This window comes from Ruditapes philippinarum, unplaced genomic scaffold (assembly GCF_026571515.1).
Source record: "Ruditapes philippinarum isolate M1 unplaced genomic scaffold, ASM2657151v2 ctg320_1_1_1_1, whole genome shotgun sequence".
Classification (NCBI taxonomy): domain Eukaryota; kingdom Metazoa; phylum Mollusca; class Bivalvia; order Venerida; family Veneridae; genus Ruditapes; species Ruditapes philippinarum.
In genome coordinates, this window is record NW_026854213.1 from 45,710 (window position 1) to 54,531 (window position 8,822).

Genomic DNA, 8,822 nt, shown 5'->3' on the forward strand with positions numbered 1-8,822 from the left:
TATGGATCTGATCCAAAACGCTTGCTAAAATGGAAAAACAAAAAACAGGTTCTTCCAGGAAGAATATTTTGGTTTCAATATCTAAAAAAAGAAGCTCAATCTATATATTAGTCTTAAAAATAAAACAACGCTTTATTATTAGTTTATTTTAATATTTTAATCAACTATTCATAAGCTATTCTGCATATCATATTGTTTGCTTGTTTTTTGCAGTTTAAGTCACGTAGATGCAATGAAGGTTTAGAAATTTAATTCTTTTAAAGCGTGACACTCAAAAGAGGGCTGTCATGCCGAAATTTCTACCTGTATTGGCTATGGATTTTATAGTATGTGTTCCTTAAAGAGGCAAGTTTGGGATCACTGACTTTAACAACAAAACCAGCACTTCCACTTTGTATTTTGATGTACCTTAACAAATGTGCATGGAAACACCGATTGACATTAATTCAAACACTTACCAGATATATCATATCAAAACTCTCTGTAAGCCATATACATTTACTGAAAACATTAGTTTTGTGTAAAAATTATTTATTCTTCACGTTTTTAAGAAAAAAATAAATAAAAACGCTTATTCGGTTCAACGTGTGCAATTATTTGCTTACGTTTGCACAACTAAAAACAGTTAAAATCAATTGATAGCTAAGTTAAACCATTTGATATATTTACAAACTATAGCTAAAGATTTGAAAATTATATTTATCCAATATTCCCTCCTTGATCTTTTTGAAATGCAAAAATAAAAAATAATAAAATGCATAAATAGATATACCCGAGTGTATATTATTGAATTTACTTACATGCGACGAAATGAAATACTTAAATGCATTTCGAAAGATATGATCAATATTTAGCGCTTAATTAAACCTAAATTTGAAATTGTCAAATGTATTCATACATGTGTTTTGCGAATAAATATATGTTCTTTGAAATTGGACGAGGTTGTTCCGTAGCTCTTTTTGAGTTTTAACTGTTAATAATTAAACATAATTATGCACACTGTTCTCGCCTAAAAATATGGTAATTCCTATTTCATTATGATATGATTGTTCGTTGTTCCCTTACCAAGCCAAATATGCTACATTCACTTTCCGGTCTTTCAATCTGTACAAAAAAACATTTACATTTATCATTTTTAGGAAAAAAATCTTAATATATACTAACTGAATAGCAAACATTTTGCAAACCATGATCAGAATAACCTTTGTCTGATCTGGTTGCATGGGTATTATATAAGTATATATGCCACAAGCCGACTTAAGAGTTAGTTTCAATTATGGTAGCATTAAAATAATTGTATTTATTTTTAACACATATTGATTGCCTATATTGACATGCTTCACGTGATCAAGGATCGAAACAGAAAGTCGCAACTCGGGTTACTTTGCAGGCATTGTTATATAATAATGTTATTCTATTTATACAGTGTCTTTTGTTGTGGGTATGTGCTACAAAAAAGACCAAGGCCATGTTCGTCACCTTGTACGTGCATTTAAACAAAACGATTGACAAACAAAATGACAATTGATTTACGCCTGTTTGTGCAATACGAATGCATTTAAATACCTTATACATGTATACTTAAAATAGTTAGTATGTTTCTCAACTATGATAACGTCAAAAGCCATTTTTATTTTATCGTTATATCTTGCATGAAGAAGTGTCAGCATTATTTTATAGATTTATCATTAAACTTGGTTTAAGCAAGTTCATGCAAAAGACGACTCAAGTATTCAATAAAATACGAAAAAGTAACCAATGTCATATGCTTATTCAAAGGTGTTTAGTAGACTTAAACAAATATTTATAATTAAATAGTTAGAAAATATTTATTTATTTTTTTTTTTTGGGGGGGGGGGGGGAATTTACTATTAAAACATTGATAATAACTTGTAATAAATTGTTACTAGACTTGTTACATATGATTTGAGGCATTATTACGCACAGCTGTTATTAGTTTCAGTTTCAGTTGTCTGAACAAAAGGTGATGAAAAATATTAGTAAAGAATCCCAATTTCTACATGATAGTTTTCAATTACACTTTTTGGCCCTTTCCGCCAATCTGCGGATAAAGGCCCGAAACAATAGTATGAATACTTGATTACATAGAACTGATACGGTATTTCGGTCTACCCTACGCTACAAAACTTTAAAATATAAAAAGAAAAAGTAAGATAGTAAGTAAATGCTGGGGTTGTCGGTTAGTCTATTTCATTATAAAATGTACAAGTCCGGTTAAATACAGCAAATGTATAGATATAAATAGTAAACAGTATATTATCTATAATTATGTTTATTATTATGCCTGTGGAAACCTTACGTTCAAGATTTGGTGACAATTGTACGTCAGAGGGCATTTGTGAATTTTTTTCGATTGTCAGACATATTTTTTTAATAATCATAATTTTACAGAAAATGACTTTCCGTGAAATGCCAAAAAAAATATTCGACCTTTTATATGAAAACGCCCACTTTTTTGTTTGCATCTGAAGTCACGTGATATAACTATGTTGAATCCGAGATGATGGTGAATAATCGGCGAGGGGTCTCAAACAGAAATACTCCAAAACTCGGCAAATGTGTGCCGGGATCGGTTTTACCGATGTAGCAGTTCAGATAGTTTTAATGGTATTGGGATTTATCGTGAAGTAGGTCAATTATGTTGTACGAGTATATATTGGAATACTCTCCCTAGGAATACACTACATTATTATTTGATTGCCCAGCAATATTTGCATCATAATATCATTAGAAATGTGATGTGAAAAGACTGATGCATTTATGAAGCGTTAATATTTGTCTGATGAAATTTATTGAACAGAACAAAATAGAATGTTCCTTACGCGACTTCGATTTTGTATATAACGATTGATTTAGCTGCAAGCATTCATTTGTGTTCTTTTTGTTAACAACTATAATGACAATGACAAAATGTTTATTGATTAAAGACCTAAACAACGTTGAACAATATACATATATGTTCTTGTACACTGTTTTTTTTATATTTACTACCGTAATCATCAATATTTTGTTAATCATTATAGCGTAACTGCACTTCTTTTAAAGTATAAAAAGCCATATATAAAACAAATGTCATGGTTTTGAAATGAATACTTAAATCCTGTTTGAAAGATATATGCTCGTTTTTTGTTGTTGTTTTTTGTTGTTTTTTTTTTTGTTTTTGTTTTGTTTGTTTTTTTTTTTTTTTGTTGTTTTTTTGTTTTTTTTTTGGTCTTTTTTGTCGTATTTTTTTTGTTTTGTTTTGTTTGTTGTTTTTTTTGTTTTTTGTTTGTTTTGGTGTTTTTTTTTTTGGTGTTTTTTTTTTTTTTTTTTTTTTTTTTGGGGGGGGGTGTTGTTCTTTTTCTTTTTTCATAGAAAACGAATGACGCATACATAGAATCATTGATAAATCAGAAAAAAACGATCCTTATAAATGTTGGGGTTTTTTTTCTTTTGTGAACTGTTTCATTATCTGTAACAGCTGTAAAGGATATAATTTGGCTTTTCTCAGTCTTAATATTGAGATTAGAAATTGCTAATATGCAGGCTGGCCTGACATTATACTGGTGCAATAGACTTGTAGACTGGTCACTTTCTGTTCAAGCAGGGGAAACACTTACAAATTGGTGATTCAAATGAAATGCAGCGTATTTTTTTAGATCCAACTAGTCTGGTCAAGTATGTTTGAAAACTAAAACAAACTGAACGAAAGAAATAAAAGAAAGATCAAAAACGAAAAATGGAATACACGCTTCGATTCAATTATGATTTTCAGTTATGTCCGAAAATTATACAAAAACACGAATATTAAGTCTTATAGTTCATATCGACCTTAAAGCTATTGATTAGCTTTTAGCAGCAAATGGGTTTCCGAAAAGTGTAAAGCGTTCTATTCTGTATAATCAGATAATTTCGCGAGGCCATTATTTTGAGTAATCTACATGTTTCTATTTATTCTCGAGCAAAATCATTATCATATAAAACAAAATGGCTTACATCTCGAGTACTTGACCACTACCTCCACTTTAGTTGTTTCATATACCTAAGCAAATTTGGATGGAAACCATTTGACATAAATTGTAACACATACCGTCGATTGCAATTTTAAAACAAATATTTAGGAAGGTTTTCTTAGCAAAGCAAATATTTTTTTTTACAATAACTGTAAATATGTCTGTATAACTGCACTAACTTGTTTTTTTTTTCATATTTTTTAATTGAAATAAGAGAATAGAAAATGAATTCCACTTATGCTGTTCAACGTGACAATTTATTTGATTGAGTTTGACTGGAATAATTGGAGCATCTCGGCTATTATTCACGATAACCTCGGATGATAAGTAGTTTTACCACATGATTTTAGGTGTAAACAAAAACAGAGAGTGTAATATTTGATCATGTATGACAAACGTTTGTGTCTTCACCTTAGTGCAGTAAAGTCTTTTAAATATCCTATTTAAATTAAATAGGAGTTTGCCGGTCACAACACAAAGGTGACGATATTTTACATCCAAAGAAAAATAACATGAATTTCGGTAAAATTATGAATGAAATTATATCTTTTTAAAAATGACCATTGATATACAGTTATAAACATATCCGATCTAATGTCAACAGGTAGATATGTTATACTACCATAATGCATGCAATTATAAACGACGTGCAGTTTATTCGTAAATAAGACTGTGCACCGAAACTGATTGATCTATTTTTAAATTACAACTAAAGTTTTGAAATTGACATATATCTGATATTCCTTCCTTGTTAAATAAATGAAAAAAAAACATAAATGCGAAACAAAAAATACCTGTATAACAATAACTTTGCTTACCCATGAGTTTTTTTCATATCTGACTACTCTTAAGCACATAATTCACCTAAAAAGTAAAATAGTCAGAAAAGTATTTCATGCAACTATTTTAACAATCAATATTTGTTCTTAACAAACAAATAATAGGTTGTTCCGTATTTCCTTTGATATTTTCATCATTATTGGTTAAATTTATATGTATATACATATATGTTCTGATATGTGATGTTTTTTGTATCTTTAATTTTCTCTCTTAATGCATAAAAACACTTGCACAATACATAAAACATATAGATACATGTAACAGATCGATCATTCAATAACACAAGCTGATTAATTATGTTGACCTGTGCCAGACTGCATCAAGTTATTTTTGCAGTAAATGTTTTCACTGACCAAATACGTCTAAACATCTCGAACAATGTTACCACGCCAATGCAAATGTTTAACATGTCTTGCCAATCTTTTCAATCTAGACAAAGCAATCCTCATTTCAGGGAAAATTTCAAAATATATACCATCAGAATAGCGAACATTACAGACCTTATTCAGTTTAAATCAGAAGTGCCGGCTGATCTTCGTCTGCTTTGGTCGGATGCTGCAAGGAAGCTTGAAAGTAGAATCACTAAGAATCATTAAGAAATCTCATTCATTTTGGCATGTATCATTTACAATATTTATGTGCTTCACAAGCCCAACAGGGTTCTTGTCTTATGCACCATATCAATTTCGCAATATTGCACAAACTGCTTATTCATTTATAAAATATCTGTGGTAGTGGGTATCAATTGTTACATGTTAAGCCAAGGCCATGTTCGTAATCTTGTACGTGCATTAAACACAAATAATTGACAAACAAAAATAACAATTGGGTAAACCCCGCTCTGTACAATTGTATTCATTTGAATTGTTTATGTGTTTAAACAATTAGTCCCTTTTTTTTTTGGTTTTATTTCACTTTTAAGTCCTCCGGATAAGGATTTATTATTAAGATTGATTTTATCAAATGCACTGCAATAGATAACACCTTTATACCTTCAGGTAAAATAACATGAATTAGCAAAAAATCTTGCTAATGTCATATGATCTTCCAAACTGTTTAGCAGATTTAAAAAGATAGTTTCTTAAAATTTAACAAACCGGTTTTCAATTAAAAATTTAATATTAAGTTTTATATCGAACATTGGCTGTAATTTGAAATCAAATCAGACGTGTCGTATAAATGTCTTATGTATTTTAAGTCGTGTGTTTGTTTTTGCTTTAAAATAAATTCAGAACCTAACTTATTATTCTATCTTTATTTCATCGTTTAACATTACAACTTAATTCTAAATAAGATTTATTTGAGAACGGTCATGCTGATACCGACCACATTACTTTACTAAAGTACTATTATTTGTGTTTTTGTTTTAAATGACATGAAATTCCTACAAAGTACTGCTAATTCATCATTAATCATTAGAAACATATTTTCGTGGTTTTCATTGACAATCTACACATTTCAGATCCAACGAAATTTCGCTTCGTTTGCTGTAAGATTAATTTGCATCACACTTTTCACATTTAACTTTTTAGGAATAATAAGCATTCCACGAATTAAAGCACTCAAGAAATATTTTCTTTATGACAAAACCACGACAGTTCACGTCCAGGAAATTAAGTGATTTCACAGAAACCAATGATATGCTCATTTAAAAGTGCTTTATAGATATACCAATACAGTTTAAATTTAAAGATATACATTTAAATAAATAATCCTTACCCGCTTTAAATTAGAAAAGATAGCAAACTTTATGGAGGATTGGTTATTGAAACATAGGTTATAATTTTGTTACATGGCTGTGCACATGTGGTTTCGGTCATTATAAGGACTAGCTATTTTAACGTTTTTAGATGCTTTTAACGTTTAAAGATACTTTCTTAAGTTTTTAAGAATCCCAATTTCTACTTGAAATACGTTGGTGAATCGCATAAATAAAACTTGAAATCAATCACAAATCTTTGCAGATCGTTTATCACGACCAATTTTTTAGTTTACGGTTATATTTGTCCGCTAAATTACACCTAATTGGAAGACCAACCTTGGGATCAATCGTCTTCTTATGCCAGTGTTTCCACAATAGGCCCTAGAACAGTACACTTACAGAACAGTACACTTGGTCTGCGTACAACTTAAATCGTCGTTAATTTTTAAAATTTGTATAGCAAAAATATTTACAAAGTACTAACATTTGCTTCAAACTAGCACAAATCATTTCGTTTGGCAAGAAATAACTTATCTCCCACTGATAGGCCATTTAAGGTACATAGGTACATCAGCGAAAGCGTTACATAGTTTCTGGAATAGTTCGATAAGAATGAAAATAAGAGTAGATATTTATGGATTCAAGCAGACCTGAAGAATTTTTCTTTTTCGAGTTAGAACTAAAATCTAATTAATTCATATCTTGAAAAAATATATAATCGCCTTCTTTCAGTACTTAAAGCATGAGTGATTGCAATACTCGTATGCAAATATTATATGATTGCTCCAATGTTACGTTGCCTTAATTTTCCCTTGTGGCCGAAATATGACTTTTAAGGGTTGGTGCATTAGAATTGCAGCCATTATTTATCAGTACGTGATCGATAGAGGCAACTAAATGGATTCGAATAATTGAAGTCAATGCATCTTTAAGCTTAGTTCCACCAAATGACCCCTTGTAATTCTTTAAGTTTGTAAGACCGAACATTGTATTCTCAATTCAAACTCGAAATATCCGGAGTACACTACGTATTGCTGTTTAAAAAGTGGCCTTAAGCACCAGGGTATTTAGTTCTTTGTAATCTAGAGTGCTTTTTCAATGTCTGACCTTTTTTGGTTGAGGAATTTATTTTGATTTTGTTTTGTTTTACGGCGTGCACGCACAGTTTAGCTCATAATACGCCGAAAAGAAAAAAAATTGATTTTGGCCAACCTCACATGTTGCAAACTTGAAGCAACACTAGGGGTCAATTCCACTTCATCTGCTAGATTGACTCCAGTAATTCAAAACCATTTAGTTGCCTCTTACGATCAAGAAGGGACAAACGATTGCGGCAATTCTGATTCGATGTATCAACCCTTAGAGCCGACCTCTTAGCCACAAGAGTAACAAATTCACATAAATTGGAACAATTTTATCCTTAGTTCTTTAATGTGAAGGGAACTAACGTTTTGTAGCCAAACTTTATAATTTATCGAATACTCTCCCTTTTACATTTAATAGAAAGTGTTAAAGCAAATTAAAACTACACTTGTACTAGCAGTTTTAACGTTTTGTCTTCAATTGATCATACTCTAATGTTTACACCATTATATAATGTAAAAAAAATCATTATTATTGAATATTTTATATTCAGGATATATTTTCCTGTTTTTCCTCCAATTTATACAAAAGATTCCTTCTCAATCTTAACAATGCAATGTTAATTGTAATGAACTGGTAGAAATGTGTGTCAAGACTGTTATTCGTTATATTCTTTGTAGGTAACCTAAAACATCTATACATGAATGTTTGGATAGATTGGAGGATTTAAGTTTTGCCTTTGGAACCAGTCAACTTACAGCCGTTACTCTCATCCCAGAGAAAGTATCGGACTGTTAAGTTTGGATAATCATATCCTGAGTAAAAGGCCACATTCTGCATTGACAGTGCAGTCAAAGCCTCTGTAAATGCACTCGCACTGATCTCCCAAGTCAATAAAAACGCCTGATTGATAATAAAACGGTAGAAGATAACATCTTGACAAAGTTTTTGCACTTGCACTGCCTTTAAACAAAACTATCTCATTCATAACAAATCTGTGTAGTGACCGACGCTACGATTTACCGTCTGATGTGCTTAAATGAACATTTTGAAATCGTCAATTATCAATTTTGGAACATCAAAATGAAACATTTTGGTCGATCAGTCAACAGATTAAAGACTGCAATTTACAGACTGGTCTGATTCTGGTCTGATTCTTTTCTGGTGGCAAAGATTGGTCACTT